This window comes from Coptis chinensis, chromosome 3 (assembly GCF_015680905.1).
Source record: "Coptis chinensis isolate HL-2020 chromosome 3, ASM1568090v1, whole genome shotgun sequence".
Taxonomy (NCBI): Eukaryota; Viridiplantae; Streptophyta; class Magnoliopsida; order Ranunculales; family Ranunculaceae; genus Coptis; species Coptis chinensis.
In genome coordinates, this window is record NC_141458.1 from 27106347 (window position 1) to 27119328 (window position 12982).

The 12982-nt window shown below is 33.8% G+C and overlaps 1 pseudogene; it reads left to right on the plus strand.

Moving 5' to 3' along the window:
- Positions 1-300: 300 nt before the first annotated feature.
- On the plus strand, positions 301-3830 carry LOC147508929 (uncharacterized; annotated as a pseudogene).
- Positions 3831-12982: the final 9152 nt, after the last annotated feature.

Consider the following 12982-nt stretch of genomic DNA (forward strand, 5'->3'; position numbering starts at 1 on the left):
TCATCGAACTCGAGCTCTTCAAATGATAACACTGCAGTTAAAACTCGCAAATTAGTGGTTATTGCTCTACTTTTGGTTCGACATCGTCTGAGTTTATTGCGTCAGCAAGAAGCGGAGTCTTCTTATAGACCACATGGTGGTTCGAAGAAATGAAGAAAATATAAGCCTCGTCAGTACGAGGCAACACTGGCTCGTGTAAATGCTAACTACTTCGGCGCAAATCCTATATTTCGTGACCACGACTTTCGACGCCGATTTCATATGGGCCAGTCATTATTTATTCGTATTTTCAATCATCTTAATCATAATGTACCATATTTTCAACAAAAAATTAATTGTGCGGGTAAGTTTGGGATTAACCCAAAAATAAAAGTAATTGCTGCTATACGAATGCTTGCTTATGGGACTGTCGCTGATCTAGTAGATGATATGTTACATGTTGCTGAGCCAACTGTTCATGAATGCATGCGCTATTTTTGTGATGGAATTATTAGAATTTTTGGAGGTGAATACTTGCGCAAACCAAATGCTGTAGATATTCAACATTTGCTTAAAGAGTCTGAGGAACGCGGATGGCCTGGAATGCTAGGAAGCATTGATTGCATGCACTGGCAATGGAAGAATTGCCCATCCGCGTGGCAAGGGTCTCACACTGGCCATAAGCATAAACCAACAGTGATTTTGGAGGCAGTTGCCGATCGTGACGCATGGATTTGGCATGCTTTTTTTGGAATGGCGGGTTCTCACAATGATCTTAATGTGCTTGACCGCTCACCAATATTTGATGATATAGTCAATGATGAAGTTATTCCTTGTAACTAAATTGTGAATGACCATCATTATGATATGGGCTATTACTTGGCTGACGGTATTTATCCTAATTATGCCACCTTGATTCAAACGATTGCTAAACCGACTATTGTACAAGACAAATATTTTGCAAAGAAGTAAGAAGTTGCTAGAAAAGACATAGAGCGGGCGTTTGGTATATTACAGTCGCGTTGGGCTATTTTAGTGAATCCGTGCAGGTTATGGTATTTGGAGAACATGACTACTGTTATGAGGGCTTGCATTATTTTACACAATATGATTGTGGAAGATGAACGCGAAACGGATATCCCGCAGTATATTCCTGATTTGGAAATACCAAGTAGAGAAGGTGCTCCTGAAGATGAACGTCACTTTGTTCTACCTCGTTGGGCATCTGGCGTCAAGAGGGTTCGTTCAAAAGTTGTTCATGATAGATTGAATAATGACTTGGTCGAGCATTTGTGGAGTAGGCGTGGGCGGACTTGATTTCTATTTTTATTTGCACTTCATTTAGACTTTGTGTTTATTTATCGTTTCAATTTCTATGTATTTGTGTTCCAAGTTTATTTCTATGTATTTGTGGTTTTATGAAAGGATTTCTGTATATGAGAATTTTGAAAATACAATTTTTTTTTAGAATGATAAAAAGTATCAACTTTAAATTAAAAGAAAATATTCAATTAAAGTATATTCTAATTAAAATTAAAATACAAACTTAAATTAAAGTACGTCATTAATTAAAAGACATAAATTAAAAGACAAATTAAAATACTCAAATTAAAAAACATACAAACTCAAATTAAAAGACATATAAAATCAAATTTAGACTATGCACTACTTTGACTACTACCAGTGATATTGCCAAGTCGATTCTTCATTTTTTGTAAAATTTCTGCCCTTTTGAGTTGCCAAATTTCGCTCTCGTCTTCGAGTAATCCTTCTAATTTCATTCCTAATATTTTCGCATCATTTTCATCTTCTCGAACTCGGAGCGCATCTTTCTTCAATTGAAGTTTTTCTTTTTGGATTTGAAGCTTCCAATCCATCGAACTTTTCTTTAATTGAAGTTTTTCGAATTCCATCTCATCTTTCTTAAACTGTCTTTGAGCTTCCAATTCATAGCTTTCTTTGGTGGTTTTAGAAAGTTCCATCATAAAATCATCAAGTTTCTTAGCGGATTTCTCCACTTTAGAATCACCTTCTTCTTTCTCTTTTTGCCTTCTTTTTTTTGTCTTCTTTCTTTTCAAGAGGTTTATCCTCAAGCCCATGAACTTGGTGTGGATCATAATCCATTGATTGAGTTGTCGCAGTTGATATTGGAATTGATGAACCTCCTTCCCCACTGTTTGACTTCGACTTTTTGGTGGGATGCAAATCATTTCTTAAGCTGTAGCGTCTTCCATTTGAGTGAGTCTTTCACCATATTATAGCATTGCATCCACTTCCAAACCCCATTATGCATCGCATATGCACTTATTGCTTCCTCAACCTACCAATTAAGCAAAAACTAAATTAGAATTGAAAAATGTATTTGTTAATCAAAATAACAAATAAAAAGTAAATACTTACCATCATATTGTCATTATAGCCACTTGGAGGAGATGCTTGAATTTTAGAAAGAATAGCATGAAACTTGTTGATATTAGCTTGAATAATAGACCAACGGTGTTTTTCATACCGATCAGTTAAGTGCGTTCGGTCATTCTTCCTAAATTTGCATGAAATGCATTTAGAATTCTAGCCCAAAAATCGTTCGACTTTTACTCATTTCCTACTACACCATCTTAACTAACTTGTAGCCAACTATTGGTGAGAGCAATATCTTCTTCTTGTATCCATGAAGCCCTTCTTGATTTTGATTTTGGTTATTGACTCATTGTTGTTTTAAGAATAGAGAGTAAATAGTAGAGAATAAAGAGTAGAAAGTAGAGAAAAAAAGTGAGTGTAAAAATATGGGGTGAGTGTTTCAATTTATATGGTTAGAAAGATATAGCCGTTTTTTTGTCGTTGTTGTAATTGAGAGCATGCGGTTTTAGGGAAACCGCGCGGTTTTGCCAAAACCGCGTCATAGAAGCCCAAGCCCACGCGGTTTTGTCAAAACCGCGTGGTTTTCCTAAAACAGCGTAAGTGATTTGATACAGCACCAAACCTGAAACCAAATATTGATCGATTTGGTGTTTGGTTTAGTATTTTTTTAGTGTTTTCATCAACATGTAGCTCTCTTGAAGTTGAAATTAAGGATTTGGTGTTTGATGTTAGGTTGATATCACTGCTAAATATGCTCTAATTATACATGGGCTGATGAGAGTCATCCCTTTCCGGGACCATGTCATAAGATACTGGTCCTTGAGATGGCAGGAATTGAGGCGATTAATCTAGAGGTATATTGACCGAATTAATGATTGTGAATTCTGAATAATTTGCAAATAATTGGGGTATTAGTGATAGTTGTAACTTGTAAAAAAAAACATTAAGTATAGGGAACACATCTCAAGTTTGTGATATTGGACAATGGACATAGATAAATTCAGATAGATAGTATTCTGTTACTTGCAGTTGTAGTAAGAAATATTTTGAACCAATCGTTGCAATTCTTAAAGTGGCACTTTTGCGAAACATACCATTCAAATAAAACACACGAAGCCGTATGCGAGCTCACGAGTAGACATATCACGCAGGCCGCAAGGTGACATCTGACTGATAAGGCTGTTACTGGGTAGTACCAAGTACGAACATAGGGTCCGTATCTTTAATTATGGAATTTTAATATGGAAAATGCAGAACATATGGATCGGATCTTCCAAGTTTGTTTAGGGGGCGTTGATTCTCATGTGGCAGATCTGTCAATAATGTTAGAATATTAGTGGATATCTGGTTGGACTAGTGGAATTGCTGGCCACGAGATCAGAGCAATATTCGAAGAACTTGGTATATCAGCAGGCATGCTTTTATATGCTCCAGATTTTGAATGCCATTCAAAATGTAATAATGGCATAATGTGGGCTGATATGAGTATATGATTAATAGAATTCCGGGACAAAATCACTCTTCAGAGACACTGTTTTTTTACAAAATCACTCACAAACCCAATTTTCTGATCAAAATAACTCTAAATAACAAATAGTCTGAATTTGAAATTAATATTTTCTGATTTTACTCTTTATATCGTTTTGATATGATTATTCATACCTCCTTATATATAAACATTGTTTGTTTATACCCCAAATAAGTAAATATATTTCATACATTATGTTAAGGTATAAACATAGATTGTTCATAGCTTATGCTGAGATGAAGTTATTATTGTTTATACTCAAAATATATATGAACATACTCCAATAGGTGTCCTTATTTATCATACACTATATTGATGTATGAATAGTGATTGTTCATACTCCAATAAGTGTCTTACTGATTATAAATTATATTAAGGTATCAACAGTTATTATTCATATCCCAAATAGGTAAAAACAATAATGAGTGTTCATACTCCAATACATTATATTAAGGTATTACCTCAAATAAGTATGAACAATAATTGTTCATACTCCAATATGTATTTTCTTACTGACCATACATTATGTTGAGGTATGAACATTGATCGTTCATACCCCAAATAGGTATAAATAATGATTGTTTATACTTCAATAGGTGTTTTCACTCATTATACATTATATTGATATATGAACAACGATTGTTCATACTTACATACGCCGGGTCGGGCCATTTTTTTATTTTGCATCAGGGTTAAACTTGATTTTTTACCACCTAGGATGTTTTTAATTTCACATCAGGGGTATACTTGTCCTAAAATCTACTCGGTCCTTGAGAGTGATTTTTTAGAGGGAGTGACTCTCAAGGACAAAACCGCCGAAAAAGTAACTCTGAAGGACACTTTTTTTTTCGTAACTCACAAGGACCGGGTAGATGAAAGGTCAAGTATACCTTTGACACGAAATAAAAAAACAGATCGGGTAGATGAAATATCAAGTATACCCCTGACGCGAAATAATTAATGGCTCGGCCCAAACGAAACTGCCCGGTGTATTTAGTATGAACATTGAATGTTCATAGTCGTCCTTGGGTATGAACATTGATTGAGTATGAACATTCAATATTCATAGTCCTTTGGGTACATGAACATTTAATGTCTATACATGAACATTCAATGTTCATAGTCCTTGGGTATGAACATTCGATGTTCATAGTCCTTTGGGTATGAACATTGATTGGGTATGAACATTTAATATTTATAGTCCTTTGGGTATAAACATTCGATGTTCATAGTCCTTGGGTATGAACATTCGATGTTCATAGTCCTTTGGGGATGTTCATAGTCCTTTGGATATGAACATTGATTGGGTATGAACATTGAATGTTCATAGTCTTTTTGGTATGAACATTCAATATTCATACATCAATATATTGTATAAGGTGCATTCACCTATTTAGATATGAACAATCATTATTCATACACCAGCAGAAGGTATGAACACTCATTGTTCATAGTAAAATGACAAAAAAGGTAAAATCGAAAAATATTTATTTTAAATCCGGGTCATTTGTGCTTGAGGGTTATTTTCACGGAAGTGTATAACTGGTATTTAAAAAAAGTAAAAGGGCAGGGTCAACTTATTTTGTCCTTGAAGGTTTCTAATTTTGAAATAGTAGGTTCGTGACTTACTTTTCATCAAAATTTGTCCTTGTGAGTTACTCACAAAAAACAGTGTTCTCTAGAGTTACTTTTTCCCTAAATTGGTCCTCTAAACTATTTTTTTGGATTTTTTATTTCTTTTTGTCCTTGAGTTACTCTATGATGATTAATAATCCATATCTTGGAATCACAAATATAAATATGGTTTTTGGATCCATATTATACTTTGGCTACTCAGAGTATCCAACAGGCCTAGAACACTTTGTCAATCCCAAAGCATATCTAGCAAATACTATGCCATTGTACATTTGGATAGATTTTGTTTGAAAAATTGATGTGTTGAACCTCTTCGTTTTTTTTTTATTTTTTGATGAATATGAATTCTTTCGACTAATTTCAAAGCATTATTCTTAGTGTAGTACTAGAAAAAAGGCACGTATTAAACTTTTTTTGTTGGTAAAGACACATTGTCCACTTCCAGCCGATATTGTTGACTTCTGATTTTGGGAGGGGGCATGCATACAAATGATTTTTTGTGGTCTAATTTACCTTTTAAATTTTATTTTAAGTATTAAAAGTATAGCAATGCTAGAGTACGTGGGATGTATGGGTGCGCAGTCATATCGTATTTTGGTTATAGACTTTGTGGAGCAGTACACACGCACCCTTTTAGTTATTGGAGGGTCCAGATGTTAGAGCACAGGTACAACAAGCGCATGCTAGATTTTGCATTAAAAGTATATATGGGGATATATCAATAAATAGCTACGTTTTAGAACAAAACAATTGATTGTTTGGCTGGCTAGCTTGCCCCTTATAAGTAGTAGAGATATTGTTTGGTTGGCTAGCTCGCCCCTTTAAGTAGTAGAGATAGAGATAAGTTTTTACTTAGGTTATGCGCTCCTTGCCTCCTTATGTCATAAATTAAAAGGAGTTTTTACATTATTTTCAGCAATATATCGTTAATATTTTCAAACATAAAGACATGAATCTGGTAAAGCCTTTAGATGTCTAATATCGGTGTATGGAGGGTTGTACCTAGTACAAGCTATGCCAATATTTCCACATTTGAGTTACCACTTCTAAATTAGAAACTTTATATCTTTTAATTTAGTTTTTAATGTTTTCAAACAATAACAATTATATTTTTTTTCAAAATTTTTTTTTTTCGAAAACACTATTAACTCATATTTTCCACTATTCATTTTTTTTTTTGCTAATCTTTCCCCTATTCAAATTTGTATTTAGATATGTAGATTGTAGGCTAAATGCCCTACATAAAATCTCTGGATCTGGTGTTGGGTGTATGTAGATTGTAGGCTAAATCAAGGCCCAAAATATCGATATCGATGAATATATCGGTGTACCCAAAAACCGATATATATCGGATATATATCCATTTTTTTGGTGACCAGTCCAAATTATTTAAAATATCGAAAATATCGGAAATATATTGAAAATATATTAAAAATATCATATTTATATTAAAAAATGGTCAAAAAGTCAACCGATAAATATCGGATATATCGATTATATCGGCGATATAAAGTTTTATATCGAAAATTCCGATATATATCGGAAAAAAAAGATTCTATATTCGGTAGATATATATATCAAAAATATCGATATCGGTGTACCAAAATACCGATATATATCAGCAATATATCGGATATATCGGCGATATTTTGGTCCATGAGCTAAATGCCCATGCACGCAATTGTTACTTTATCAACTATAGTGTTGTCACTTGTGAATGAGGGCTTTCCCTAGTCGATTTTGAGTTTATGGTCGGGCAGTGGTATGGGGGCGAGTAAAACCCTTGAAAGGTGATAATATTTTGGATATATAGCTGAGCCTAGGACATTTCAGACCAGGACATATTGACATTTGACATGCGTGCATAGGAATCACAGGCAGTTTGTATCTGACTATATCAAGTATCTCTACTGCTTTTAATAATCGCGACTTTCATCTACAGTCCCACAATAGTAAAAAACTATTTTTTTATATAACTATAAATCTCTTGATAATTTTTTTCTCAAGACTGTTTTGCCCTCATTAAAAAAGTTAAACTCTAACCAGCACATTTAGTTCATAGATGAGTAAATATCTAAATTTTTTAGGATAAAAATATAATTATAAAATATTCTATATTAAAATTTAGTCAACAATAACTGTTTCACAACCCCCACCATTTATTTTCTTTCTGAAGGCCTTAGATGTATAGAACACATACATGAGCACATGCCACATGTACTCGTATTAATATATAAGAGTCCTGATAAGGAGAGATCGATCTCTCCACCAATAAGAGAGATCAATTTTGTCGTCTGTTGATTCGGCACGCATATATCTCAAAAAACAGGAAACAAAAGTCAATAGTTACTAAGTGAGAATAAATTTTGACTTCTGATTCGAGGATAAATTAAGAAAACTGAAAATGAAAATAAAATGTGTGTTCTTTTTTCTTTTGTGTTATTAATTGTGTCATGATTCTCAAACAATTTTGACAAATTGCACAAGTGAATTCGATTGCCCTAATCCATCTCTCTTAAAAATCAATTCAAATGGCGTTTGCTTCACGTGTATAAAACTTTTTTTTTTTCTATTAAGTTGGAGTGATATTGCTACAATGTTTAAAAGGATGCATGTAACCCATTTTCCTCTTCAAACAAATCAAAGATCTCCTAAAGTACTATGGTAATGGGGATTTGCTTGTTTCAATCAATTCTGTATTTGATTGAAAACAAATTTTAGAACTATTGATTTTGTATTGGTTGTTGAAGATGGAAACAACTAGAAAAACAGAGAAGATATAGAAACTCATAAATTTTGTTTATGATGTTTCATTGTTCTCGACAAATAGTAAAGATATTAATAATTCTACACTGACACAGAAAATTTGACACAGTTGACCAATACAGTGACGTGGCACTACAACATCAGTGTTGCACTATGAAAAACCATCACTACAAGATCAATGTTGCATCATGAAAACCACTGCAACGTCAATGTTGCATCGAGAAATATCACTGCAGCATCAATGTTACACCATGAAAACCATTGCAACATGAATGTTGTATTGTAAACAGAGTTAGATAATCGAATAGAACAAAAAGACATAGGAAAAACATACTATCAAGGTGTGTGAATACACTATCCTTAAGAAGAGATTTTGCCCCCTCAGATTGTGTAAAGGCTTCACAGGCGTCTCTACTCACATGATTCAATAACTGAAGTAGACTAAGATACACTTCAATAGGCTACTATTTAGAACAGCAACACAACTCTTTTTGGCGGGTGGAGGAAGAAGAGAAAGAAAATGTTTTTGGGTTTTTTTATTAAGTTTGTAGATCTTGACATGTGTCATATTTATATAGAGATCAAAGGTTTGTTTTTGTTTCCAATACAATATTAGAAACCTATTGTAATAAGGAATCCAAAACTTACTCAATAAGCAAAACTAGTTTTGGGAATTGGCTAAGCTCACTAACACATCACACATAAGAAGCCCAAGTTCAAGCCTGAATCCGACAAAATTAGTGGTAGCTTACCAATGTGGGACTATCATACAAACATAAAATAGGAGAAAACACTCATTGTTCTACTTCTCCACTTTGTATACAGAAGTAGTTTGAAATATACAGGAGAATTCAAACATGTTGCACCGAAAAATATCACTTTAACATCAATATTGCACCATAAAAATCACTGCAACATCAATGTTGTATCATGAAAAATCAATGGAATAGATGATTTGCTATGAAGAAAAGATGAGAATGACAAAATAAAAATGAAAAGATGATAATGAAAAAAGAATAAGTGTTTTGAGTGAGAAAATAGATTTTTGGCTCTTATTTTCACTAATGTATTGCAATATACTACGTCACTGTATTATTTTTCTGCGTTAGTGTAGTATTACTCTAAAAATATGCTATTTTTTGTTTTTTTTGGAGATACGTGCCAAATTACTGAAGAACAAGCTAGATCTCTACTCATGGTGGAAGATCGATCTCTCCTTATCATTTACCCCTAAAGTTTTGCTTAGGTTAGGTGAGTAGACTATAAAATATTTGGGGGGCTTACTGATTGGGTACAGTTATAATGGGAGATGATGGTGAGTGGTAATGATGAATGGTGGAAACGAAGGTAGACCCTGTGCCTGCACTTGGCTACAACGCGTGCTATGCTCCATTCCAATCTAAATTCCAGGCCATGAAGATGCTGCTTGTCAGTTTTTTTGTCTTCTTTCACTACACCTTTCGTCCTTTACCATTCACCTTATCGCGTCTTCCCTCAAACACCCCTGCTTGAGACATAGATTTTCATCAATACTCTCTGCGGTCTGTACTTGTGATCTATAGCTGTTTGGGTGTTGCGCATATTTACTCCACCTCTTATGTTCACATGTATTGATGACATGTACAGTACACAAGATCTGTATTTTTAAAATTTCTTTTCGAGATCAGTCTTCATGGTGCAATCTGACCTCAAAGTTTTTTGGTGCGAATATGCAATAGAACTTTTGGACTTGAACCCGAGTGCAACTATTCGTCAGTACACATATGTCAAATATTTCAATGGCATCATACCCCAACTTTTGTGTATAAATACTCGAGTGGTAGTCAGCAACTCAGCATATCGAATAATTGTGGCCTTTCTTGGGCCGCAACAGAATGACAGATTGAGGACCATACTTGAAACATTAATGTTTATACATTTGATTTAATTTGCACAGGACAAGATTATGAAGTCACAATTTTATATGGTACGTATTTTACTTGCTAGAAACTACTGGCCAATCTTGAAGGTAACATTAGTAAAAAAAAGTTGCAACTCAACTATGGAACTATGGCAATAGCAATGATCTTCAGGGCCATTTTAACTAACTGGTTCATGTGTCAGAAGGCGTGAATATATTTGATCGCTTATAGACAAACACAATTGGTAAAATGTATGTCTGTACCTTGAGTGGCCAATATGGCAATATGGATAACTGAGAGATGTATATAGTCCAAAATCATGATCTGTAGAGAAGAATTTTCTCCACAATAATATCAAGCTTCATAGGATAGAAACAACGATGTGATGGAACACGGGGCTGAAGACATTACAATCCTACATTGAAATGCTTTTAATGGAACCAATAATAGAGGCAAATTTTCGAATCTTAAAGCAATTGGGCCCAACCATGCACGCACTTGATTCACATGGAAGATACCTGTCCCTCTCAATTTGAAACCATTATACTTCAAATGGAATAATACACAACCAATTCCTAGTGGTCCCTGTTGATACCTGGTCCAATATGATCCATGGAACCAAAAATTGGAGGCGTTAGCGAACACGCATATATCACCAGATTTTCGCCTCTTTAACGCAATGATTTAAGAGCAATCAGAATCACAATAATAGTTCGATCGTCACAACATGTACACTCCTGGTGTCTGGTGATAATTCTGAGACCAACATCATACAAACCATTGAACATGTAGATTGATGCCTCTGAGATCAATAATTAATACAAACATCTCATAAAAAAAAAAAAATACAAACAGTTACACCAAAATGGCAAAATGGCAAAATTCTAGTTAGTAGTGAGCATGAAGAACTATGTGATCTGTAATCCATTGAGGTTAGTTTTTTTACTTTTCAATATGTGAAGATTGTGTAGTTCTCAAGGGATTGATAAGTTTAACTTAATAATTTCTTGAGAATCAAGAAACATGTACCTGTACAAAATGTATTGCTTAGTCCAAAAAGTGGACAATGAAAAGGACTAGATTCTTAACAAAGTCTTCTGAAAACAGCCAACTGTTGTGTCTACCTTTGCAAAATCACATAGGAAATGACAGCCTAAACTCCAAGAGAAATGGAAAGATCATTATCCTCTTCCCTCTCTCATACACGCAAACATGAAATAGATTTTTTATTATAAAGGAATAAAATCATGGGATTTTTTTATGTTGCTTTACATGAAGAGGGGGACCAAACCTCATGTTACCAGTTACCCCCCAGGAAATGTGAGAGTATTATTTTTGGGCGGATATAAACTTGTATAAGAGTAATAAGACAAAGAAGGCATAACCCCACATACAAGAGCTGTCGGAAGACTTTAACAGTTGCGCACACAGGCCTAACCTCAATCAGATTTTACTTTGAGGCAATTAGGTCTTCTGCTCTATGGCGTCTATCCAGAAAGAAGAATATCCAAACAACTAAGTTACTGAAATTTGCTTAAATTTCGATATTTTTTAGAAATTTTTTGTGTTTCTTTGATACAGAGTACTACTAGAAAATTGAAACTTTGAAGGTGTTTAAATCCTATTTATTTATTGTCAAAAAGTGTTTATTAGTGAAAAAATATTTTTTGAATTTAAAAAACTGTTTTTCTTTGTGGGAAACACTTTGAGCGCAAGGCAAATGAACTGCCGATGTTTTAGACTTTAGTACTTTATGCTGTAATATGTTGAAATATATCGAGAAATATAATGCGAAATATGATTTGATAAAATAACTAAGAAAAATCACAACCAAACATCAAAAACTGTTTTTAAAATAAATATTTTTTCATAAAAATACTTTTTAAAAAAAAAAAAATTTTTGAAAAAATTAAGAGCCAAACACCCACTTTTTAGGCAGTCTGCGACTTTCTCTAAATCAACTCCCTAGCTAGTAACTATGAATTTGTATCGAGATATGTGATATATTTCAATCCAAATAATTGTGCATCCAATTGAGCAATTACAAATTCGAATTTGGGAGTGGTAGTAGAAATGTAGAATTGCTCTTTGGGGTCCCTTGCTCTTTTGACATACACAGCAGTTTAGCAGATAGTAAATATGTAAGAATCTATACAACTCTCTGCACAATTACTCAACATTCGTAACTAACATTCGTCCACTTAAAGCAATATAATCACTATTGTTACCATTATTGGAGAAGCACAATAAGAATAGATTAGGATTCTGACCGCATGTGACAGTGGGGCACTAAATGTAATGTTGGAGTTGGAATTATGCACGTAAAAGCTGGACTAAATGTATATCCACTGCGAGGAACTTTTTTTTTTTCGCTAGACTATGTACATCTTTAATTACGCATATGTTTTAGTCCTTTTTATCTTTTAAAGGAAAGCGATGTCTGAGAAGTTTCTGCCTCAAGATCCCTGCAAAACTGAAGTACCCTCCTAGTTAAAACACAAAAATGTCCAGTCCATTTGACCACCATGCTTTAATTCGAGTAAAAGGACAATTTGTCCTCCTCAATAAGGGTAAGTTTGTCGTCACACACAATCAATGCCTATCAGTTTTTACTCTTTACAATTAGGAATGCCAGCATCATTTTGTTTATATGGGTGGCGTCCAAAAACATCTTGATTTCAGTTTCAGGTACATTTAAAAGAATGTACTTTTTTTTTCAAATAAAAAATGTATTTCCAAATGAGTGGATAACAGTACTTTGGAATTTTTTTAGTACAACATTTAAGATTTTTTCTGAGAAATCTAAAGATGGGGT